The 26,395-nt window shown below is 43.1% G+C and overlaps 1 long non-coding RNA gene across 2 annotated transcripts; it reads right to left on the reverse strand.

Annotated features, from left to right (window-relative positions):
• Positions 1-4,365: 4,365 nt before the first annotated feature.
• On the reverse strand, positions 4,366-26,391 carry LOC118001080. Of its 2 annotated transcripts, XR_004676616.1 has the most exons (4): positions 26,310-26,391; positions 23,778-23,855; positions 12,195-12,401; positions 4,366-4,609 (listed from the first exon to the last, which is right to left on the reverse strand). It is a non-coding gene; the product is annotated as an uncharacterized LOC118001080 (long non-coding RNA). The 2 variants fall into 2 exon arrangements; XR_004676615.1 differs by lacking the exon at positions 4,366-4,609 and having other exon boundaries at positions 11,770-12,401.
• Positions 26,392-26,395: the final 4 nt, after the last annotated feature.

Genomic DNA, 26,395 nt, shown 5'->3' on the forward strand with positions numbered 1-26,395 from the left:
CTATTCACAGTTGCTTGTGGGAAAAACATCCTTATTTAATATGGTAAAAAGGATAAGAGAATTGATAACATTTATCTATATGCAATATATCCACCTAATAATAGACATGTCTATATAGTCATCAGTTTAGCACTTTAAAGTTCAGTAGTTTCAAAGAAATCAGAATGGACATCAGTTGTATACACTTGCCTGGTAGGTGAAATGTACATATCCATTATATGGAAAGTTGTAAAATGCCCAATAGACTCTGCACATGATTTTATGACTTGCTCTGGCAATTTTGGTGAACATAGCATCGCGTAGGCATGGTGAAATAGCGTAATTTGTGTTTTTAAATTCTCAACTCTGTTATCCAGAGACTTGACTTCTCATATTCCTCACAATTTTGTGTCAAGTGCAGCACAATGGTTAGCCAGGATAGTTCAATGGGTAAGCTCTGAGAGGGACAGATCTATGTTCTGACTCCATGTCTGCTCCTATTAGAATGTGACTCTGGTCAAAGTACTTGCTCTTTCAAGCCTCAGTGTGCTCATCTGTAAAACTCATTTGTGGGGCCGTTGGGGGGCATTAAATGAAATACGTATAAAATTCGTCAGAACATAATTTTGAGCAAAAAAATGACAAGACACAGAAGAATGTATCTAGTAGGAATCAGTTATAAAAATTTGAAAACAGGCAGAAGCAAACAATATTTTGTGTGAAAGTACAAAATCTATGAAAAAAATCATAAAGGAAAAAAAGGGAAAGATAGAAGCAAAATTCTGGGTAGTGGTTACCTGGCCAGAGAGAAGAAACAATACTAAAATGGGGAACAAAAAAAAATAAGCTTTACAGATTTTGAAATGTTCCATTTCTTTAGTTGAGTGGACTCAACTAGTTGAGTACTTTGGGTATTCTTTTTTTAAAAAACATAGACATATGTCATGTGGGACATGTATGTATATTTACATTTTGTATGTATATTTCACTCACAATAAATATTTATGACTACAACTGAGGGGGCTGCTAGAACGCGCACACACACACACACGCGCGCACGCACACACACACACTGGTAAGCCCTGGTACTCTGTTTTATATTTCTAGTGGTTTGTAGGACAGTGGTTTTAAATCTTGGCTGAGCGTTGGATACTCCTGAGGAGCTTTAACCCATATACTGATGCTCGGGTTCCACCCCAATCTGATTTAATTGATTTGGGGCTGGGACCAGGCATCAACATTTTGTATAAAATCTTCCCATGTGATTCTAATGTGAAGTTAAAATTAACCAATACTGGACTTACTTTATAAGAATTAGTGCAATAGACACTAATTAAACTAGTTCAATATCGCAGATTTTAAAAAAGCACCCATGTAGATGTCATGGAAAAACCATTACTTTGTTGGACTTCCTTACAAAGATTTTGAGGCTTAGTGTTGCTTCTCTTTTGAAGTATGTATTCAGGGGATTAGGGTGGCAAGTGGAGACTTGCTGTATGAGACCATGCTTTGCAACAGGGTGTCTAGATGAAAGGTAAGTGCTGGCTAAAGTCTAGCCGGCTCCCCGAAGTGTATCTCCCCAACGTGTGTCTCCTGGTGTGGGGTTGCGTCCAAGGGCAGGAAGTAGTTTTTCTCCTTAGCACAAAGCTTCCAAAGGTGCCTGCTTACTTAGGTCCCATGGGCATCGAATTCATTTTGGTGCTTAAGACTACTACTGAATGTCACAACATATTCTCTGAGACACAAATAAATATTCAAAATAGTTACAGGTACAGCCTGCTTAGTCTAAGTACCAACCGACCAGCAGGGATGTGGCCAGTGGCACCTAAGCAGGATCTGGGGTGTCTTCCCCCCACTGCTCATCTTCCCCTGTGCCAGGTGCGAACCCTTGGGCTCCTGGGTGGAGTTAGATGGGAGGGGCCATGGCAGCTGGGGTGGCACAGAAGAGCAAGCCCCGGGGCGGGCGGGGGGGGTTGAGTTAGTGGCCCTTTAACCCCCGGTGCGGATATTTTGATATTTTAACCACCCGCATGGCCTTCCTGGTGCGTACAGGGTACTTATTAGCTCTGCCCGCCACTTATCACGGAACCCCGGGTTCTATACCTTTCTTTCTGCTTTTGTTTATCCTCTAGGATACAGTTTATGGACCACAGCGCTGCTTTCCTTCCAGTTCTGGGACATAATAGTCACAGTTCCCACTTCTTGAGAACCCATCGTTCCGTTTCAGCCCCACACCAAACTTTGGCATAAGCATTATTTTATTTTTATTTTTCTAAAGATTTTATTTATTTGAGAGAGAGAATGAGACAGAGAGAGAGAGCACGAGAGGGGGGAGGGTCAGAGGGAGAAGCAGACCCCCCGCCGAGCAGGGAGCCCGATGCGGGACTCGATCCAGGGACTCCAGGATCATGACCTGAGCCAAAGGCAGTCGCTTAACCGACTGAGCCACCCAGGCGCCCAAGATTTTATTTATTTATTTGAGAGAGAGAATGAGAGAGAGAGAGCACACGAGAGGGGGGAGGGTCCGAGGGAGAAGCAGACTCCCCGCCGAGCAGGGAGCCCGATGCGGGACTCGATCCCGGGACTCCAGGATCATGACCTGAGCCGGAGGCAGTCGCCCAACCAACTGAGCCACCCAGGCGCCCAGGCATTATTTTAAAGAAGGAGGAAACCGATAAATATCTTGCCCCCAGTCATGAGTCGGGAAGGGAGAGAAGCAGACTTCAAACTCAGGCCTGGGCGAGGCTCGGGCTGAGCTCGGGGCGGGCGGCTTGCTGTGCAGGAGTGCGGCGCCCAGTTCCCCGGGCTGCTCGGGCCTCACGTCTGCATCCGCGCATCTGGGCGCCGGGAGGCGAAACGCAGAGAGGGCTGCAGGCCAGGATGCTGGGCGACCGCCGCCGAGGAGCCGGAAGGGGAGGAGCGCTTGGAGGCTCTGCCCTCCCTTCTGTGGAGCAGCCCTCGGCCCCCCACCCCGGTGCAGGAAGTAGAAAGGAGCAACAACGGCACGACTTTTCAGTTTCTGTTCAAAATTAGTTGTGAAGTAGGCTCTTCCCCTGAAACTAGTGATACATTATGTGTTAACTCAATTGAACTTAAAAAAAAGAATAGATTTGAAAGTCTTTAGCAAAGGAGCACCTGGGGGGTGTAGTCAGTTAAGCGCCCCGACTCTTGGTTTCAGCTCAGGTCATGATCTCAGGGTCGTGAGGTCCAGCCCCGCATCAGGTTACATGCTTAGTGCAGAGGCTGCTTAAGATTCTCTCTCTCTACCTCCGGCCACAGCTCCCCCCCACCCCCCAAACGCCCCACGCGCGTTCTCTCTCTCTCTCTCTTAAAATCAAAGTGTTTAGCATGTATTTAGAAAACGAAGACTTTTGCTTATTAAAAAAAATAAGTGGAGTGTTCCCATGCTTCTCTGGAAAATTCTTGTTAAACTTCCGTGCAGCTAGTAAATGAAGTCGTTGTTTATTCTATGTAATGGAAAGCGTGCCTGAACTGTGAGTCAGGAGACCTGGTGTTAGGAATGGTTCAGTCCCTAGTTCACTGCCACTGGCCAAGTCGCTTAAACTACCTGAGCTTCGTGATTCTCACCCATTGAACACAGGGCTTGGGCTAGTCTACTGGTAAGGGGACCTGAATGCATGCACGTTTTCTCACATAGTTGAGCCTCAGTTTCCTTCTTGGTGATTATTCAATGACATGTTGCAACAAAAGGAGAGTGTTTTATACAGTGCCTGGGACGCATGGGGTCAAACTTGTGTCTCCACTATTGAAAGGCGTTGGTTTAGAAATTAATTAATTCAGGGCCTGTGGATCATTACATGGGTTGGGTACTTCAAAATCCCATTCATATTTAGCTGCTCATCACTTTTATTTCAAGACCTTTTATTTTGCTGTGACTGAGAGTTCTGGACAATCGTCTGTCAGTACTTGGCTCAGGACATTTAGTAAGAGCTAGGCTAGTACAGATGTAGACTTTGATCCCTCCAAAGGGTTGGTGCCTTTAGTTTCCAATTTTTTTCACATTAATTGCTCATGATGATTGAAACATTCATGCCGTTTCTTTGGGGTTATTAATCACTGACAGGAAAATCATGTTTGTTCTACTTCTTCATTCAATTCCTTTCATTTCCTGTTAGAGCGTTCACTGTGTCCCTAGACCTGCGTGATGTGCTAACAGTGGTCTGAAAAAGTACAGTCTTATATTCAAGGAGATGACAATGTTGTTGGAACAAGAAGCTTCACACAGGGAGCAATTAGGGAAGAAGAACGGAAGACAGGAGAATGACACATAACAGAGGTTTGGCTTGTGTGTGCTTTATGACTATGGTCTGAAACAAATCACCCATTCTTCCAGATTGTGAAGAAATAAGACTCTGAAACCTAAAAGTGAAATGAATTAAAACAGAAGTCGGAGCATGTAGGTTTTCATCGAAGCCTTATTGTTGGGTATGGGCTTCTCTTTGTGGTGGCTGTGTTGTCACCCTTTGAACAGACACTGTTCTTCAGAGATGTCCTTTCCCTGAAGGATCGTGGGTGTGTTTCTGCAGTTTCCCCACAGCCCTTTGGTTTAGATTCTTTGATGCCATGCTGGTTACATGACACTCTTGATAGGTGAGTAGAGGTAAGCATACTTGGAAGGACAATTAAAGAGATTACAATGGTGATTTGGAGCTGAGGAAATACAGATCCCATGGAGAAACCATATTTATTTTAGATTGTAGGCCATGCTGGAAACTCATATTACCACCAGCTGAAGTGAACACTGCTTTTACGGATTACTGGGAGAAGGTCAACCTTCTGTATGAGCAAATAAACAAGGACACCATTATCATATTTTCAAGTAAATTAATTTAGAGAACTTAAGTAATACCGATCTTATCATAGTTTCCAAATGATCTACTATTAAACCCAGTAGCTTATTGGAAAACTATTACCAAGAAAGAACTATTTCAAATGTAGCAGGTTACGATAAGGACAAAGCTTTAGATAACATGAGAAGGTAATTTTTCTTTAGGCAGAAAAATACCAGGCACAGATTTATCTTTGACAGCATGACCTGCCCAAATCCTTGCTCTCCAGCCCATCTGATAAAGGTCAATGACTGAACACCCAAACAAGTTCATACACACAGCACCTGCCTGACAAAAACAGTGAAATTGTTTTTCCCCGACCCAAATTGCACCATTTCCTTAAAGTTTGGAAAACAATGCGCTGAGTTTCTCTATCCTGTATGCAAATTTTTGTTTTCTTTTTTTCACGTTAGAGACCAACCAGTGTTGTTCTGAGCGTCAGTGAAGATGAATGTGACGTGCCTGCTTTTTCTGCCTTCAACTCTTTCTTTTAAACACCTCTCACCGAACTCTCTCATTTCTAGATTGAGAAGGAAATAGGAAAGAAAGACAATGAATTGTCTCTAAAATGGTCTCAGAATAAAAAAAAAGAGCGAATGCTCATAATTGTTTTATTGTTATGAAGAGTTTGGGTTTACAAAGTAATAAGCATTTTCCAAATTACTGACTTCAGTTGTAAAATAGGTAAAAAAAAACATGCCAGATCTAATTGCCAAATATCTTGCAGTCTCTAAAATATTTTTTGTAGCCTTACTATTATTACTATAAACAGAAATAGCAGTGATAAAAATCAAATGAAGTTTTGCAAACACCCCAAATTCCATTTGTGTGTGTGTGTGGGGGGGGTAGTTTAGAATTAGCAGAAATAATGTTCTTCCCTGCACACAGCTGTGTCCTGCACAGTTGCTTTCATGATCTCATTTTCCTGGCTGGGAGCCCCCTCTATTAAACAAGAAAACAAGGTGTGTGGGGGGGCGGGGTGGTCAGAGACATAGCAGGGTAACAGGGAATTGGACTTGAACTCAAGCGTCTTCCAGTCCACTGATTTTTTTTTAAGTGGTTTGTTTTTTAGAAGAGTCTGTCATGACATATAAATCACTGTTAATGCCATCATTAAACTGGCTTTCGAGAGATTTTGTTTTAAAGAGACAATGCAGGGGCGCCTGGGTGGCTCAGTCGTTAAGTGTCTGCCTTCAGCTCAGGTCGCGATCCTGGGGTCCTGGGATCGAGCCCCCCCATCAGGCTCCCTGCTCAGCGGGAAGCCTGCTTCTCCCTCTCCCACTGCCCCCCTGCTTGTGTTCCCTCTCTCGCTGTGTCTCTCTCTCTCAAATAAATAAATAAAAATCTTAAAAAAAACATAAAGAGACAATGCAGTTAGAGAATCCTGAGCTCTGAACTGGGAAGCACAGGATTCCAGAGCTGGGAGCCCCAGAACCTGCACAGGCAGGTGCAGCTCCAGCCCCCCGGGCTGGGCCCACAGGTTGGTTTGCTGTCGGCGTGGCCTTCTCCCTTCTGCACAACCTTTACTGAGGGTTGCTCTTGCCTCCTCTCTCAGCCCGCCTGGAGCGTGGTGGGACTACATGTTGACAGCTTATTTTATATTTGGGGTGAACTTTGATTTTGGATACATATTGAACTAGTGTTCAGCTCTTTTTATCAATGCCCTAATTGGAGGTGAGGGAGCTGGGGAAGGCGTGACAGCCAGCTGGTCATAGGGACAGGGATGGCTGGCCGCCCCGTCATCCCACCAGGCCAGCTCTGGTCTTTCCACCATTCCCCGTGGCTTTTAAATGACCTTCTTCTTTTTTAAAAAAATACCTCTTCCCTCCCTTTTCCAGTGGCAAGACTTAAAGGTTTCAAATACTTGAAAAATAAATGATTTCCAAATCACTTCAGACTACTAACATAAAATGTTTTATCACATTTCCAAAATCAGAATGGCATATTAAGAAATGATTTCATTCTAATCCATAGTCTCTTTTAGGGATATAGAGACATTATCTCAAATTATCACTCCGAAGAGACAGAGACAAGAATTTTGCACCATTCTACTTCTCAAATCATGTCAGTTATTTTATTTCAATTCCTCCAAATCTCTTGGACAGTTATTTCCTTCTGTATTTTCTCGTATCACTTAAAAATTATATTTTACTTTGTCGGGGCCTAAAGAATTGCATTGAAAAACTAAGAAATTATTGAAAAAGAATTCCATTAGCACAACTATCATGATCAGAAGAAATTGGCTAATTTCAGTGTCTTTCTTTGGGCTTTTCATAGAAAATTGTTGAAATGTATCTGCCCTAAGTAACTGACATTTTGAAATTGATTTCAAGCTGTAGAGGAGGAAGAAAAGCTACATTGAAAAAAATTAAATCTTAGGTTTAGAGATACTAAAAAAACAAGTCCCAGGCCCAGAGGATCCCAAATACTGGCCCTTTGGTTCAGAAGTGAGAAAAAGAAGTCACAAATCTGATGTGGAGGGAGACACACGCTTCCTTTAGCAGTTATTATGTTGAAAAGTATTTTTAAAGAGCATTTTTGGTTAACAATCTCAACTATTTCTGTAGAGAAAACTGCATGTTCCTGCTGTCCTGTGGAAGCAATAATCAGGCTCCCAGTGGATGAATAGGACAGAGGCACCCTCTGCCCCTGGGCTACTGTCTCCTCCATCAGACCTCTGCTGACTTGCCAGCCCTACTGCAGTCTTCAGCTTGATCTAGCTCTATGATCTCTGAGTTCCTCGAAGATGCCAGGGCTCCTGGTCTTCACACATCTACTTCTGTGGCCAGAAGGACGGCCACTGTGAAACCGACCTTCACTTGGCAGATTCCTATCCACTCTGATGAGGTGTCTACTTCCCCCAGGAGACACATGGTTGGCAGTGAGTGTTTGTGGAGTGATCACTGCATGTGCTAGAGGAAGAAGGCTCTGTTATCACTCAGAATACCTCAACTCAGCAAAGGATCTTTAACTCTTTGTGTAGAGATTGCTGCATGCTCCTGGGAATGCATGGAGGCTGGATGGGAGGGGTTGGGGGAGAGGCAGGAAAGGAGGAAGGGAGGGAGGCAGAGGAAAGATGGGAGAGTAGCTGAAGTGCCATAGGAATGCAGAGCTAGGAGGGGAGAATTAGAGAGTGGGAAAGAGCTAGAGTCAAAAACAGAGTGCAAAAGACAGAAGTTCATGGAGTTGCTACCTGGCCCAGCTCTCACTAGCTAGCTAGAACCTTCCTGCCTCCCTTTTGCTGACTCATCTCTGTTCACCCTTTACTTCCATCTGCTCTTCTTCTGCAGGGAGGCTGTATTTTCTCATGGAAATCTATACTCTGCATATCAGAACATTTGTTGACATTTTATGAAGTTTGCTTTTTGTTAGCTTTCTTTCCTGTTAGATAGCAACTTCATGAAGAGTCTATCTTTTTTTTTATCATGATGACCCTAGCACCTAGCACAGTGATTGCTGTCCATAGTAAGTAACTAAATATTTGTTGAAAGCCTAGCATTTTGGGCAAGTCATTTTAGGTTTCTGGACTGCACGGTTCCTCATCTGCACTATGAAGGTGGTGGTCAGGTTGATAAATCAACATCCCAGCCTAGCACTGGTCTTCTATGACTTCGTACCTATATGGTACCCAAGAAGACAGGGATGTTGTTTGTAAAGACGCTGAAGATCTTTTATTTTTTATTTTTATTTTTTAAAGATTTTGTTTATTTATTTGACAAAGAGACACAGTGAGAGAGGGAACACAAGCAGGGGGAGTGGGAGAAGGAGAAGCAGGCCTCCCGCGTTGTAGGGAGCCCGATGAGGGGCTCGATCCCAAGACCCTGGGATCATGACCTGAGCCGAAGGCAGACGCTTAAGGACTGAGCCACCCAGGCGCCCCAAGATGCTGAAGATCTTGTAATACAAACCATGACTGCCTGGTAGACTGTTTATAAAGGACCTTGGACTGGGCCAGGGTGGGGTGGTGGTGGTACAAAATAGAGGGTAGGACCAGTCCTTATTATCAGGGAGAGGAAGAGAGCAACAAGTCATTTCTATGGAAAGACCGAGTTGCCCATACATCTATCGTGGACATGAAGATATGTTGATGAACTTTGGCAAGTTCACTGCAGAGACAGGCCTGATCCTTCAGAGTGATAAGAGAGACTGATCCAGAAAAGAAGAGAGCAATGAATTAAATCTATATGCATATACTGCTGTATGTATATATTCATTTGGTCAGAAAATACTATTGACTGTATTCTTGGGCCAGTGCTAAGGGGATGAAGATAAATCAGACTTCAAGGATAATGAAATCTGGTTGGGGAAGAAAGGCATATGCATACTGAAAATATAGCAAAGACGATGTGAACTGGGATAAGACAGGTATTCCATTTTTCTGTCAGTTCTCCCCACTTGGCTTTCCTGTTTGTTAGGGCTTTAAAAGGAAAGAAATGTTACCTCCTGCCACATCTTATAAAAGAAGTGGAATTTGAGCTTGGCCTTTAAGACTGGCAGGATTTGGGCATTTAGAGATTAGAGGTGGCATTCCAAGTAGAGAAAAGCAAGGCCAGTGGAAAAGCACCTGGCATTTCCAGGAATGGTGGGAGTTCATTCAGCTCCAGGGGATTACATGAAACTGGCTTGTGGCAAATTCTTTGGAAAGGCAGGTTGTGACCAGGCTAAAGGCCCCTGGACTTTGATCCGTAGGCAATGTGGGCTCAGAGCAGATATCTGAGCAGGGTGTTGGTGGTAGCTGGGCTTCTGAAGGATCTGTGGCGGTGGTGGGGCAGCTGGGAGCTGGGGGTGGGACCCGAGTGGAAGCTATGACACTGAGGTCTGGGTTGGGGTGCCAGTTTCTGGAAATGGGGCCATGCCGGTGCAGGGGAAGGAGAAAAAAAATTAAAAAGAAAGGAGGGGGGGTGAGATTGAGGCTCTGGGCTCAGAATAGATCTCAGAAGATTGTCTTTTTTTTTTTTTTTTTTTTTAAGATTCTATCTATTTATTTGAGAGAGAGAGCTAGCGTACAAGTAGGGGGAGTGGCAGGCAGGGGGAGAGGGAGAAGCAGGTTCGCTGCTGAGCAAGGAGCCTGATGTAGGACTCGATCCGAGGACCCTGGGATCATGACGTGAGCCGAAGGTAGATGCTTAACCGACTGAGCCACCCAGGCGCCCCTCAGGAGATTGTCTTAAGAAATCAAAGAGGACATGGAGTGGTGCACAGAGATTAAGCTGGGGGGGCAGCTATACCCCCAGGGAGTGGAGAAGAAAGTTCTTGAAGAGGAGGCCTGGGAATTCCCAGTTTTATGTGGGGATTATTATATGTATAATGTGTAATATATAACATATATTATGTTATTATATCGTACTTTATATTATATATTATTATATATTTCATACATATGTATTTTACATAATTATCTATAATTATATAATTTATATAATTTATATAGATATATAGATATCATTATATGTATCATATACATGATATATATATAAAACTTCAGTTAAGTCAGTTTCTTTTGTGACCCATAGGTTTTGGTCTGAAGCATCTTTATCATTGCCTTCAAGGCAGTTTGAATATCATCTTTGATTTCTTCAATTTTAGTTTTTAAATTTTTTTGAAAGACTTTATTTATTTCTTTGAGAGTGAGGGAGAGAGAGAGAGGGAGAAAGCATGAGCAGGGGAGGAAAGAGGGAGACGGAGAAACAGGTTCCCTGATGAGCAGGGAACCTGACATAGGATTCTAACCCAGGACCCTGAGATCATGACCCAAGCTGAAGGCAGATGCTTAACCAACTGAGCCACCCAGGCACCCTGATTTCTTCACTTTTAGAGTTTAGTTAAGTATATATACTCTAATTTTCAGGTAAAGATCGTTTATCTCTTTTTATTCAGATTGTGTTGGATTTTTATGAGGTTTTTTGTCATGTAAACCTGTATTTTGCAAACATTTTAAACATAACCTTTGTGCCCAAGTTCATAATCAAACTTTATAAATTGTTGAAGGATAAATGAACAAAAATTCTCTAGTTGAAAAATGTCAGGATCCCTATATGACTATTAAATGTAGATAAAGGAATGTAATATTGAATCACTTCTGAAAAAGATGTATTCGCATCTCCCACTGCAAGTGCTTTTTAATCAATCAAGTTCTTCACTTCTAAATAGCTTTGCTTTGTAGATTTAGCTGCTCTGTTGTTCGGGCCCTCCAGTTTATTGACTTTTATATCTCTTTTGTAAACATGTACCTTTATATTCATAATATCCCTCTTTATCTTGTTTGGTCAATTTTTTCATAACTAATTAAAACGCCATGGTATTAATGTTACTCTTGTTCATAGCTGATAGGCACCTCTACTTCTTTCATGTAGTAGTGGGCCTTTGGATTTATCTTTCTTTTTTTTTTTTTTTTAAAGATTTTATTTATTTATTCATGAGAGACAGAGAGAGAGAGGCAGAGGGAGAAGCAGGATCCCAAGGAGCAGGAAGCCCGATGCGGGACTCGATCCCAGGACCCTGAGATCATGACCTGAGCCGAAGGCAGACGCTTAACCATCTGAGCCACCCAGGCGCCCTTGGATTTATCTTTCTAAGACTGTATATCTCAGTCTTGAGTTTATTCAGATAATCTCTAAAAAATTCCATTTAAGTCTTTTCTATTCTTAAAAAACTGTCTATTCCCAATATGCTTAATTTGGACATTCGTTACAACCAAAAGATTTTTCTTTTCTTTTTTTTTAAGATTTTATTTATTTATTCGACAGAGAGAGACAGCGAGAGAGGGGACACAAGCAGGGGGACTAAGAGAGGGAGAAGCAGGCTTCCCTGCGGAGCAGGGAGCCCAATGGGGGCTCGATCCCAGGACCCCGGGATCATGACCTGAGCCGAAGGCAGATGCTTTAATGACTGAGCCACCCAGGCGCCCCCGAAAATATTTTTCTATTATAAAACATAATGTATCATTTTCTATAGGACCTAAGTTGCAATTCCATTCTACCAAAGACCATTCAGATTCATCAGTCCCACTACATACCTTCCAATGTAAAGATGTAATTTGAGATCACCATTTTCTGAGCCAGAGCATTGAAGTGCTTTGGTGATTCATGAAAATAAATATTTTTCCCACTCCGAGGCCCATTTTTGACCAGTCATATGGTGTAGAAAGGCAGGAATGAGAGGGCTAGGGCTGTGAGAGGAGAGGGGCTGTGCATGTGTTATTGAGTATCCGTGCAAATGACAAGCAAGTGCTGTTAACCTCCAGGCTATGTAAAATAACAAATATTTAGAGTGCGCTGCATGAAGGTATGGTTTACAAAGCGCTGTTAATTACATGTGCATACATTCATCTATTCGACAAATGCATGTTGAAGGTCTACCGTGTACCTGATTCCAGCCAGGCACTGGCGATGTGGAGGTGAACACGTCAGGCACATATTGATGCCCTGCTAGTTCCTTGGGTGGGAATGGCTGGATGGTTAACTTAGTAGTTTCAGGTGCTGGAATTTATTCTACCCAGCTTCCGAATTGCTTCAAAAACCAAGTGTCCTCTTCCTCCTCCTCTTCTTTCTTCTTCTACCTCCTTTATTACTACTATCGGAAATTTGAAATAGAAGGAAAGAAAAAAATTAATGTTACATAAACGGCCGCTTTTTGGGATAACCCTACATTTATGTGGCGTGTCCCAGTGACTTTTTAAAAAGCCATCACTTTAGGCTGGCCTTTTCAGAATGCTTACTATGCTACCATACCACTGTTCTGCACTCACCTTAAAATGCTTTCCCTAAAGTAGCCCATTTACCCACTAGCATAACTCATTACCCACAAGCATAACTTGACTATTAAAAATGAAGAATTTTCTTGGAACCCATACATTAAGTCAGGCTACAGTGAAACAAAATTAACAAAATTCGAGTTGTTGCCAGAAATTAGGTGAAGCTGCGTTGGATTTAAGGGCCAGTTTGTCAGATTACCATCTGTAGATGCTGCTGTGGACCAGGTGGGGGCAGCAGAGAGCTGGCTGAGGTCCACCAAAGGCCAGGGCTGCACATCCCTTAGGATCCCAGGGCACAGGTGGAGGTGGCAATGAGTTAGGAAGTAGAGTCAAGGTTTTGAGACTTTGTATCTGAGAGAAGGGAGTGTTAGAAATATCACAAAGATCAGAATTCAAGGGAAGCAAGGATTGAAGTAGGACTGATATAAGTCCAAGGGCTGGGTGGCAAAAGCAAAGTGAGCAGGAGAAACAGGAAGGCCAGTGTGGGTGGGTAGACAGGAGGTACCAGGAGGAAGACAGCCTGCATCCCTAGCATTTCTTCCCATGCCTTCCCAGAACAGTGGCCAGGTTCCTCCTTGGTCCTGTTTGGTCTTCCAAGGGCAGTGGTTCCTACTGGATAGAGATATGGGAGGTGTTAGCTCCATATCTCTCTTGAGCTGAGACTGTAATTAAAGTTCTTGTTTTATCAACAAGTACTGAAGTGAGTTGAGAAAGCTTGAGACAATTTGGTAGTAATCAGGATGTGGTGGTAAAGTTTGGCTTGGGCTCTTCCTTCTGGTTCCTCCAAAGAACTAAATTTAGCTCTCAGCATCCTCCCGTCCATCTTTTGGAAGATTTTTCACAACCACCCAGGAAATGCAGTTCACTACTCCTGTTTACTTAATGGTCTACTCCACTTGAAACATCATGCTCTCCCTGTGTGGTCTTGTCATAATTATCTTCAAATGGTGCTAATTAACAGAGCCAACACATGGGGCACCATTCCCTCCCCTGACTTGGCATTCTCACAGGGTGCAGTTAGCATTCCTCGTGGGAAGGCGTTCTGGTGATCCCTTATCTGTACTCTCTCCATCTACTTTTTACCATGCCAGTAAGCTGCCTCACCCCAGAAACTGTTACCCAGTAAAGAACATTACCAAGTCCTAGCAGATGGCTGCTTATCTCAAGACACAGATAGTCACCAAAATCCTAGCAGTAAAAAGCCTTTTCTATAGCCCCTTAGAGCTAATTATAACACAGTTTGAATTATGGAAGACAATTTGGAAATGGAACAGAGCATGGAGAAAGACAAAGGGAGAATAGAAGACCATTCTCGAAAAGGAAGGAACATTTGGGTTAGGCTGTAGACATAAAACGATAGCCCCCGACTTTCTTGAGAAAATGGAAATGTTTTGGTTCGTGAAACACCAACAGAGGTCATTGCTTACTAGTAGCTGTTCCAGAAGCATCTCAGCTACTACTTCGTGCATCAGGGTAGTTAGCCTTTCCCTGTCTTTACCTCCCTCTTTGTAACATGGGAACCAAGGTGCTGACAATGTTTCAACAAGTTCTCTAAGGTAAGACTAGAGACTGTTACTGACAGGGCAATGGTTCTATGAGTGAGGGTTACTGTGCAAACACAGAACATTTTATTAATGGAGTTCAGGGTGTCCAGCTTTTCTTTCTAGAGTAAACACACGCCCAGTAGTATTGACTCATTTTGCATTGTTCTGTTGCGTTGTTTGCAAATCTTTTGAATTATTACCCTGTATTTGTTCTCTATTGTTCAAAATTCTCTTTTAAAAGCTGGATATAGAACTTCAGTCCCTGCTGGCTTTGTTCTTTTCCACTTGGCAAAGGTTGATTGATATTATCTTTCTTTTGGCCTGTGTTTCTTGGTGGCTTGAAATGAGCATGGTTTGTGTGTATGTGTGTGTGTGTGTTTTCTTTACTTCTTTGCCCACATTGTCAATAATAGAATCACTCTGGGAACGGGGTGCACACAGTAATTTCTGCAGCAGAGTTTCCAAAGGGAGGAGATCTTGGTGTAAATTTGGGATATTGTATTGTTTTGGTTTTCTTTTCTCAGATGCTACAACTGTTTCTTGGGAGTTACTATTTTTTTTCACAAATGAACAGTGACACATTGTCTTAAGAGGTATTCTAAACCATGTTAAACCAGTAAAGAAATTAGTGAAAAAATGTTAAAGCAAATGTAATGAAAGAAGCAAGAGTAAGCATGTGGAAATGGTAATATGAGGAACTGGCTGTGTCATGGTCTGGTTGAATTCTATGTGTGTGAGGTACATGAATGGGCTTGAAGGGGACAGATTTATGGAACTGGAGAGGACAGATCTGTCCAACTCAGGGGTTCTCACCTCTCATTGCACATCAGAATCACCTGGAGATTTTTTGTTTTTGTTTTTGTTTAAACTGATGCTCGGGTCTCTCCACTGAAATCAGAATGTCTGAGGGTGTGGTTTAGGCCCAAGTCATTTGTAAAGACTCCTCAGTTGACAGCCAGGATTGAGACCTACTGACAACCAATAGAAAAACACTTCCTTGAAGTGTCCCCAGGCCAGAGGTTTTAGCCTCATACCAGATACCGGTCTGGGCCAACATACACTTGTGGATTTTATCCAGCTTTGAACAGGCCTCCTCTTCTGGCACTGCTCCCAAGCTCTCTGGCTCTTCCTGACGGTCAAAATAAAATAAAATAAAATAAGCTTTTCTTCAGTTGAACTCCTGGAGCATTTGCAATACTGTGAACATGCTAAATGAAATGGTATGAAATAATACTGGTTGCCTTTATTTAAATTGTAATGGAAATATATACTTTTTTCAAAGGGCCTCATCCAAATGTGGAAAGAGTATTTTTTGAATGTGGATTACATGTCTATTTTGTATCTTAAAGGCAATGCCCTCAGCCTCGGAGCCAGCTGTCTTCCCCCAGGCCATTCAAAAGGTGCTGCACGTCCCAAATGTGATCTGCTTCCTTCCTTTGACATGGCCTAAACGTCCCCTATTCAAAAGAACTCACATCAGCGTGGAAAGGGCAATTTACAGACATCTGAATTATACCCATTAATTTAATTTATATCTGTTACACAGTTATATCCAAAGAAGAGCGTTCTGGGAGAATACGACTCAGAAAAGGTAAATGTGTTTGGGGTAGAAGGAGGTAAGAGCCAGGAGCAGGGAAAGCAGACTTGGGCGAAGCCAGATAATAGGGACAAAATAGGCAACCTGACAATAGGGAGGGCGGGGGCCCTGAGATGCTGAGCAGAAGGAAAGTGAGGCTGGTGTTCAGTGTCACCAACCTGAAGTCACAGGCACCGAAGTTTTAAATGGCATCTGTATACCGATGTCCCCCAAATTTATATTTCCATCCAGACCCTTTCTATTGCCCTTCAGTTGCCCACTCGCCAAATCCACTTGGCTCTCTAGATTGGCATCTCGAACTTAACATGTCTAAAACTGGACTCTGGAACTCTCTCTTCCCCCAGACCTCCACCAGCTGGGGTCTTCCTATCTTAAGCAAATGGTAGCTCCATACCAGGGTTCTGGAGGCCAAAAGCCAGAGACTCAGTCTGGCCTCCATTCTTTCTCTCACTCCTGGAACATCAACTATATCAGCAAATATGTTTGCTTGACCTTTCAAATACACTGAGAGTGTTACTCCTGGTTCGAGCACCATTGGTTCTCACCTGGATTGTGGAAGTGGCTTCCTAATTGATCCCTGCCTCTCCCACTTCCCTACCCACACTCCAGTCTATACTAATCAGTTGTACTGAGCCTTCTAGAACATAAATCAGGTTATGTCCGTCCTGCTCAAAACCCCCAGTAGTTTTCCCTTATACTCAGAGTAAAGGTCTGTGCCCCCTTGGATGGCCTATGAGGTCCTACACAACTTGCAACTCCTTTACCTTTCCTCCTCTTCTCCTTCTTGCTCCCCGACACATCTGCTCGGTCACCCTCACTTCCTCCCTGTTCCCAAATGTGCCCGGGACACTCCTGTCTTTGCACCTGCTGCTATTTGGGGCTGCTGTATGTCCAGAATGTTCTTCCTCCAGAAAGCTGCTTGTCTCCTCACTGTCTTCAGGTGTTTGTTCAATATCTTGTTCTCAGGTCACCTTGTCTGATTGCCCTACTTTAAAGTTCCACTCTTGCCCTTGTACTTGTCCCCATTCCCTGCTTTACTTCATCTCAGTACTTGTCACCATTTGACCTTCTTTCTGTATTTTATTTGTTGCTTATCCTTTATTCCTTCACTTTCTCTACTAGAGTATAAACTTCATGAGGTCAGGGATTTTTGTCTCTTTTGTTTGCTGCTATGTCCCTAACACCTACAACAATAGCTGGCCCATTGCTGGTACTCAGTAAATAATTCTTGGATTAAAAAAAAAAAAGAGCATGTATCCTAGATAATCTCTAGACTCCTGTCCAAGTGACTGAGTTTGCCTTGCTCGTCTGTGACCCAGTCTTGGCCTTACACCCTCATCTCCCAGAAGAAGGACTTCCCATTCCCGGGAGAACCGGAGGCTCCATAGCTCTATTACACCACCTCCTCACTTGTCCTGCCCACGTGGAGCTCTGCCAACTGCCTGAGCTGGTTGCTGGTCACTTCCTTGTCCCTGCTCAGTCAGCCAGTTGGGGTCTTGGACTAGAGCCTTCACTCATAGCACTCAGGCTCCCTCTGCCCCCACCTCTCTGCACCCGTCCCCTGGCTGAGACCTTACTTGTGCTCATGTTCTTACTTCTCCCTTAAACAAACACCCCTTGCCCTCACCAGTTGCTCATCTGAAATTTTGATATACTGGTCAACCCCAGTCCTGCTTGAACATCTATTTTAATAACTCCTAGTTATACTTCAGTTGGCTCTGTGCAGCAGACCACATAAGAAATGATTCTAAGGTTGCATTCCTGAGAAGGCGGGAAATGTGCTTCAGGATAATGAGAATGTCGTTCTGAAATGAGTGATGAACAGTGTGTGTGGCCAGTTCTCCTGGTGGCTTCCATGGGCTCTCCTGGGGGAGGGGGCAGTCCTAGATGGGGGAGGGTCCGGCGCCTGCCATTTCTCATGTGGTTTCCCCAGCTCTAACCTTAACCCCAGAGCCCAGGCCTCACAGAAGCTTCTGGGGGGCAGGAGTGACTCTGGAAACTGGAGGTTGTCCTTAGACTATTTCACAACACTTTTCTCCAGGAAAAAGAGAAAGAAAAAGAAAAAAAAAGCCAGCCTCATTCTCTTCATCCCCAGTATTACATAACCTAACATTTCCCTTGCTGGTTGAAATGAATATCCTTTCTCTGCCTGCATAAATAGGACATAAACTCTTAGGATAGTCTGCTTCCTCTGTGTAAGTGCTTCTGCGGGATCCGGCTGCTTTTGTTGGTTTAGTGGTGGCCCGCAGCTCGCCGCTGGCTGGGGCCAAGTCTTGCCTCAGGGCTCCTTCTGGGAGTGTGGATTCTGCCAGAACACCTTTTAAATGTCTAAACAAGGACCCACTGTGGCAGCTGTGGTGACCCCACCAGAAGGTGGCTCACCTCGAGGTGCTGGGGCCGCGCTCAGGCTGCTCTGAGCTAGAAATCTACTGTTGCTCCTTGCACACGTCTCCCGAGGGTGGAAACCCCACAAAAGGCACCCAGAACGCGCGGTTCAAAAACCCCAGAGTTATAAACACAGCCATATCAAACACAGCCCAACACAGCTTCTCCAGGGCAACTGTTTGCTTGATAACTTGGTACAGATCTTCCACTACCCACAGTGGGGTTATGTCTCAAGAAACCCATGCTAAGTTGAAAACACCGTTAAGTCGAAAACGCATTTAATACACTGGTCCATCTCTTTCATTTCCTGAAAGACTAAGCGTTCATGGCATGAAGAGAAAGGATTGGATCTCTTTGGCTCGAAGTCCGTGTGTTACTCATTCTGAAGTCCAGGAGCTGCTTCATATCGCAGTTGGAAATTACTGAATGGACCTAAAGTTTTGGGAATCGGGATCTCTTTGGAGTTTTACAAGTAAAATGTTCCAAAATGAGAAATTGACTATCCCAAGTTATTGTAGAAGAAAAGTGCAAATTGTAAAACTTTATTAATTTGGTAAAAGGTGCTAATTTTTAAAAAAAAGATTTTATTTATTTGAGAGAGAGAGAGAGAGAGCATGAGCAGGGGGAGGGGCAGAGGGAGAGGGAGAAGCAGACTCCCCGCCGAGCAGGGAGCCCGATGCGGGGCTCGATCCCGGGACCCCGGGACCATGACCTGAGCCGAAGACAGACGCCTAACGACTGAGCCAGCCAGGCGCCCCAAAGGTGCTAATTTTGAAAAGGAAAAGTAATCATTTAGGCAGTGTTACAATGTCAAAGAAATGATAATATGTGGTAGCATATTAAACATTTGGTTTACAATGATAAGCCCATTCTTTTGCAGTTTTTTTAAAAGATTGTGTTTATTTATTTGAGAGAGAGAGAGAGAACAAGCAGGGGGGAGGAGCAGAGGGAGAGAGAGAGAAGCAGATTCCCTGCTGAGCAGGGAGCCCGACATGGGGCTTGATCCCAGGACCTGGAGATCATGACCTGAGCTGAAGACAGACGCTTAACCGACTGAGCCACCCAGGCTGCCCCCTTTAGTAGTTCCTAATCTTGCTTAGGCTTCTTAAAGAATCAGATGAAGTTTCTAGACTGTTCTCAGAAAAATGCAGATGTGTTTATGTACTCAAAAGATTGGATATGATTTCAGGGGTTTCCAAAAGCCCCTGGAAGCATCCATGTGGATCTTTGTTTTAGAGAGTGGAGTAAGCAAACCAGTAAAGGCTAAAATGATTTTATGAAAGCGAAATGTAGATGTATAGTAATCAACCAAAATTTAGTAATAAGGAAAATGATGTTAAACACATTGCCCAAGTGATGGCACAAAATTGTACTCATATTACTATCCATTTTAAGCACATTTTACACTTATGGTGACCTAGTGATCCACATGCTTGCTTTTTTTTTTTTTTTAAGATTTTATTTATTTATTTGACAGAGAGAGACACAGCGAGAGAGGGAACACAAGCAGGGGGAGCGGTAGGGAGAGGGAGAAGCAGGCTTCCCGCCGAGCAGGGAGCCCGACGCGGGGCTCAATCCCAGGACCCTGGGATCATGACCTGAGCCGAAGGCAGACACTTAACGACTGAGCCACCCAGGCGCCCCACATGCTTGCTTTTTATATGCTATTATCTTCCCATTTAACTTAATGCCCAAACTGTGCAATTTAAATGTCCTGTCTCTAATGTAATCACCTATTTTTGTTCCCTGTTTCCTATGTTTTATTTTTCACTCCTTGTCCCTATTTCAAGGACCGTGAAGATATTGGGGCTTGGGGACAAACAGTTTCCGGTATAGATTTTGACACTTAGAGGAAGCTTGTCCAAACCCAGACAGGGATGTACTTGGGGGTTGGGGCTGCTCAGTGCCCCTGTAAATGATCAAGTCCTGCGGTTCTACTGCTTAGAGGGCAAGGCGAAGGCAGATGACAGAGGGATGTGGATTGGAGATGAACAGGCCTTTCTGTTCCTTCTATTCAAGTTGAAATTTGTTTGAATGAAAAAGAAATCTGTGTGCCCGACACTGTGTGAATTACTGCCATTGGGTAAGACCCACTCCCTACCAACTGCAGTAGACTGGAGGTAGGAGGTGTGGGAGATACATACATAACTGGGGGCCAGACTAAATTTGCCATTCCCCTGAGAGTGTTATCAAGTGTTCAGCAAAAGTATGTTTCAGTGCTGATGCATCAGTTACCGGGGTGTCCTACAAGTCATCTGAAGTGTCTATCTCCCTTCCTAGTTACAAGCTCTTCAAGGTCATGTCTATTCATCCTTGTCTGGCAGGAGGAAATGCTTCCTAAGGGCTTGTCAGAAGGGAGCGGTGCAAGCAATGTGCTGTGGGGACTCGGGTGGGTGAGAACAGGGTGATGGTGAGTAATCACGAAGGGCTGCATGGAGAAGGTGATCTTTGAGATGAACCTGGAAGAAGTGGTAGGATCATAACTGATCCAGATAGGGAAGAAGCAGAGACCAAAGGTAGGATACTGGGCATAGGGAAGGAGGCTGCAGGATCAGACCTCAAGGCTGGGGAGGTGGGCCGGGACCAGATTAACAGGGAGGTAGTGAGTGGTTTGTACGACATTTTATCTTGCAGTGACACGATGGTGTTGATTAGTCAGGAGGGTAACCTGGTGAAGGTGCGTTCAATGGGTTAGAAATAGGAGAGGCTGAAGGCAGTCAGACAAGTCTGGACACCACTGCCCAGTCCAGCTGAGAGCTGAGGAAGGCTTGAGTGGTGCTATGGAGAAGGAAATAGAAGGGATGGAGGCTGGAGATATTTTGGAGGTTGAGTCTGAAGTTATTGCAATCCACAGTTCCCTGGAATAAGCCAGCCCAGGGCAAAAATAAGAAGAAAACAATAACAAAGTAATATTTTTCTCACCCTGCTCTCCCTCGACTGTTCTACAATCTGCAGTCCTTTGAAAACCTTCCTTCCTGTAGTGCCTGGTGATTGAACAGATGCTGTGGTACTTGTCACAGGTGCTGAGCATCACTGCAGGCCTGAGGAAGCGACCAAGGTTGGTCAAGGGTGTTGCTGCCGGTGGCCATCAGAGGGCAGGACCCACTTGCCACTAAGGGGGCTGGCTGGATCCTCAGGTGGGGAGCACTCCTCATCCCTAATTGTTATCTGGTCTAGGCATCAAGGCTTCCCTTTGCGCTCGATGTCTTACAGCATCGCTCATCAGCCTTTAATGGCAACCTCCCCTTTTGCTATGTTTCAGGTGTTTGTGCTCGTTGCACAGCTGATGATGTTAGTGACGAATTCTTTTTTTTAATTTTTAAAAAAAATTTTAAAAAAGATTTTATTTATTCATTTGAGACACAGAGATACAGAGAGAGAGAGAGCATGAGCAGGGAGAGAGGCAGAGGGAGAGGGAGAAGCAGACTCCCCACTGAGCAGGGAGCCCGATATGGGGCTCTATTCCAGGACCCTGGGATCATGACCTGAGCCGAAGGCAGACGCTTAACCATCTGAGCCACCCAGGCGCCCCTTAGTGATGAATTCTGAGCCGTACTTAAAAATCATTTTTCTCTGGCACTGGCTCCTTGAACTTGGATGAAATCTGTGGAGTTCTCTTTTCTCCTTAGAAGTATATTATAGTAGTTGATGAAAATAAACTATTGGAAGGGCTACCCCTCTCTGAATCCTAGCTGAGACTGCTTCTTTCTGAGGAGGAGTATGTGAATTTGTGGATCTGTCTGGCTACTGAGACTGATGTGGTCAGGTGGTAGTTAGAAACTGGTATTTGGGGAGAAGGAAAACCCAAGAGGCAAGGTTTTGGGGGAGTAAGAAGGGTCAGCAGAGGGAATAGCTTTTCCATTTGAAATCATTGCATTCTTCAGATGTTATTTCTTTTGTCACCTTGATAAATATGAAAGCCCTTTTATTCTCCTAGTAGAATTTTTTCAATAATTATTTCTTCACATGGGATGTTTGAGGCTTTATATATATCTTTTTGTATATAAAGAAGAAGCATGTGATTTTTGAAGGCAGGTTTGTTGAAAACTTTTAAAATTTATATTCATTATTATTAGTTTCAGGGGTAGAATTTAGTGATTCATCAGTTGGTATAACACCCAGTGCTCATTACATCAGGTGCCCTCCTTAATGCCCATCACCCAGCTACCCCATCTTCCCCACCCCCATCCCCTCCAGCAACCCTCAGTTTGTTTCCTATGATTAAGAGTCTCTTATGGTTTGCCTCCCTCTCTGTTTTTATCTTATTTTATTTTTCCATGAAGGCAAGTTTTAAAAGGCTTTCTAAAGATGATGTGTAAGGTTTAATTGCCTGACTTTGTTACCTGAACAAAGATAGTCTTTTTTTTTTTTTTTTTGAGAGAGAGACTATCTTTATCCCCATGAACTTCAACTACAGGGCATCAATGTTGAGCAAATGACAGTAGAAAGAGTCGTCAGTCATTGGTCATATGAAGAGTCTGTTTTCAAATATCTGGGACCTGTACACTGCAAACAGGACTGCTGGATTTTGTGCCTTCTGCTACACAAACTAGCAGCTGTGATCCAGGATGAGTGTTTTAGTTATACTCTTGACAGGAAGGAACAGAGACTCCCCTGAGTATCTGGTAATAAGGGTTAGCGGAGAATCTGTGTGCCGTCCACGACCCCACCAGCATAGTGGATAGGGCAGCCGTAGCCAGACCCTGCCGTGTGCTCAGGGGCTCAGGGCCCCTATTTGTTCACTTTGGCTCACTGGGTTTCTCTTTGCCTGCATAAACTTTACTTGCGAAAGAGCCTTTGCTTACTATGGTCTCCGGTCCACCCCAAGACATCCTTCTTGCCTGTGTGCCTCACTAGTTCAGTCTAGGTTTTCAGAATTCATACTCCAGAGAGCTAGAATGTGATTGGTCAAGTTCATCTTTTCACATTAGTTCATGGCTTTGGTCACTGTGTGTCTTGGTTAGTTTCCTATCCCTGGTCCAATTAGCTGTGTCCTGAAGTGGGGTCTGAGGATCATCCTGATGTGACTTGGTTGTCACCAAGTCTTTTTTAGCGAGCGGTTGTCACCAAGCTCACATTTTAGTAAGCTCAATAGAATGATAAACTTTAAGATGATTCATAGTAACATCTCTATATCAATCTATAGAAAATTTTCTTAGCCATTCACTGATAACCTCTCCACATTTTCTCCCTGTGACATATAGAAAACATGTGTGTTCCCTAGTGTGGTTTTGATTCTGCAGGGGGGTGTTAAAAACTTGGGTGCTGGGCGCCTGGGTGGCTCAGTCGTTGAGTGTCTGCCTTCAACTCAGGTCATGATCCGAGTTGGATCAGAAACAGGACAGGGGAGGGGCTGGGCAATTTCCCTTAGAAAGATGAGTAAATGGATGCTCAGGTGCTGACTGGTATATCAAGGCAAGCAGAATTTCAATTTTGGTTGCTCTTCATAAGGAAAACCAGAAGTTCAGAGCTGCTTGTAAAGTGTGATGGAATCCGGATAGTGTTTAAAGCAGTGCCCAATAGAAAAATCTTTGCTAATGAGGACAAGTGAAGAATATGGGCCATTATCTATGTTACCGAGTCCCAGTTGAGCCCACTGTCATCTGGAGTGTTAGACAAAAACACACACTCCAAATCAAAAACCTGATTTTCATTTTAATCCGAATCACCTGGGTCACAGCAGGATTTTGCTTGATCAATTTTCTGCTTTACTTTGCTTGTGGAGACCAGGCTGTTAGTGGCTACTTCTGGAATGAGAGAACGTATTAAAAAAAGGTTGCAACCTAGAAAGATTTCTAGAATAACATTATACTGCTTTACTTAAATTGTTCTTTTCTTCTTTTGTTCCCCCATTATTCAGTTTAATCTAATAACAGTGAATACAATTTAATTAGAAAATTTTCCTCAAAAGAGATTTTTTCCTATAAGAAAGCACAGAATATTTTTTTTTAAAGATTTTATTTATTTATTTGAGACAGAGAGAATGAGAGAGACAGAGAGCACATGAGAGGGGGGAGGGTCAGAGGGAGAAGCAGGCTCCCCGCCAAGCAGGGAGACCAATGCGGGACTCGATTCCGGGACTCCAGGATCACGACCTGAGCCGAAGGCAGTCGCTTAACCAACTGAGCCACCCAGGCGCCCCGAAAGCACAGAATATTTTAAAACAATGTTAGTCTGAGCCTACGTTTTAATTTTTTAGCGAGCTCAATAGAATGATAAACTTTAAGATGATTCATAATAACATCTCTATATCAATCTATAGAAATTTTTCTTAGCCATTCACTGATAACCTCTCCACATTTTCTCCCCGTGACACATAGAAAACATGTGTGTTCCCTAGTGTGGTTTTGATTCTGCAGGGGGGGTGTTAAAAACTTGGGTGCTGGGCGCCTGGGTGGCTCAGTCGTTGAGTGTCTGCCTTCAACTCAGGTCATGATCCGAGGTTCCTGGGATCGAGCCCTGCATCAGGCTCCCTGCTCCGAGGGAAGCCTGCTTTCCCTCTCTCGCTCCCTCTGCTTGTGTTCCTTCTCTCGCTGTGTCTCTCTCTGTCAAATAAATAAATAAAATCTTAACAACAACAACAATAACAACAAAACTTGGGTGCTTTTGTCCTGAGTTTGAACTTTGATTTCAGCTATAACTTCTTGGTACAGATGCTTAATCTCGGCATCCCATGGTTTCCTCCTCTGTAAAATGGGGTTGCGGTAGTACTTACCTCACTGGTTTGTAAATTGTAAAATTGCTTAAAACAGTATCTGACTTCTAGTTTTTGTTCCGAAGACATTTGCTATTATTATTATTCTCCCCGCACCCCCCTTGAGAAAGCACATACTGGAATGCAAATGAATGTCAACAATGGTCTTTTAAGGATAACTAATCTAATGTAAATTTTATAGGAATTTTATGTTATACATTTATATTTTCTAATGAAAAGAAACTGATCTATAACCTTCAGTTCAGAATCCAACAGATGTTCTATTTTGAGAACTGTTGCTCTAAGTGATTTTCTTTTCTGTATTGATATGTACAAAGGATTTTAACAGGTAGCTAAATGGTGTTTGAAAAGCATAGTTCATTCTGACAAACTAATTGAAGGATTTAATTAGTTTAGACAAAAATATTTTACTTTCAAGATGTTTAAACTGTTCAAAACATCTTATTAAAGAATTTATCTTTTGCCAGAAACCATAATAAAAATAATAAAAAGCTAATAAAACCCCAATATTGCATTAATATATGTGATTGTTCTTCCTGTAAGTGAATCTTGTTGAAATTTTGTTTCTTAAATCAAAATTAAATACTGTACATGTTTGCTAAAATATGCCGTCTTCTACGTATTCTGCAGAAATTAATCTCAGGCAAATTTGCATATTCAAATTATTTTACGGACTAACTCACATGTATAAGGAAGATGGGAAATAGTTAAGATCCTTTATTTCAATAGGTTTTAAAGCGTTGATTATGAAAATTTTGATTTTCTGTCTTCCCTAAGACTGTTTAGGGCTGCATCTCCTGCCCTAAAGATGTCAACCTGCACTTAGAGATTCTAGAAAGCCCAGGAGCAAGATAGACGCCTTCACCTTCTCCTCTACCATTCTCACTTCCAGAAAACCAGCCTCTCCTAAGTCTTGAAGAGTAGACAAATCCAGTATGTTAAAAAACAATCTTTTAAAATACATACTCTGTAAAGCACAGCTGACTTTGTAAGCTATTAACATTTTTAATATTATTTCCTTAATTTCAATATCACTTAGCACATTTTCTACTTCAGAATGTTTATGTCCGTGTAAATAAGACAAAACACTGCATGAACTCTTAACTGGCTGCAGGAAATGCCAGACAGTTTATGGAAAGATCAGATAACAGAAAGAACGGCCTAGGAGTTGGAGGGAACTAAGCTAAGCGTCTGCAGGTTAGTGAAGTCAGGAACCTAATTAATCAGTGACAAGAAATGCAGAGCCGGTTGTTGAGTCAATGGCTGAACGAGAAAGTTACAGAAACGCTCACAGAAGACATGTCCTCAGTCCTGCTCTTAGCTGTAACTAATTTTGGATTAGCAAAATTTATGTGCTGAATGAATGCTTTATTTTTTTTTTTTTCCAACTCGACATGCCTGCCTAGATTTCAAACTTTATTAGCAGTGAAGAGAAAATCAGCTGGGTTACATAAAACATTTTCAGGCAGATTAACAAATTACTTACCCCTTGTTGAACGTCTGTCCTGACCGGAGGGCTAAGAAAGTTAGAATCAGGCCTCGTGTGGAGAAAGCAAGGCCACCCCCTCCTCT

The sequence above is a fragment of the Mirounga leonina genome, unplaced genomic scaffold (genome assembly GCF_011800145.1).
Source record: "Mirounga leonina isolate KUSES-001 unplaced genomic scaffold, KU_Mleo_1.0 Mir_53, whole genome shotgun sequence".
NCBI classification, from domain to species: domain Eukaryota; kingdom Metazoa; phylum Chordata; class Mammalia; order Carnivora; family Phocidae; genus Mirounga; species Mirounga leonina.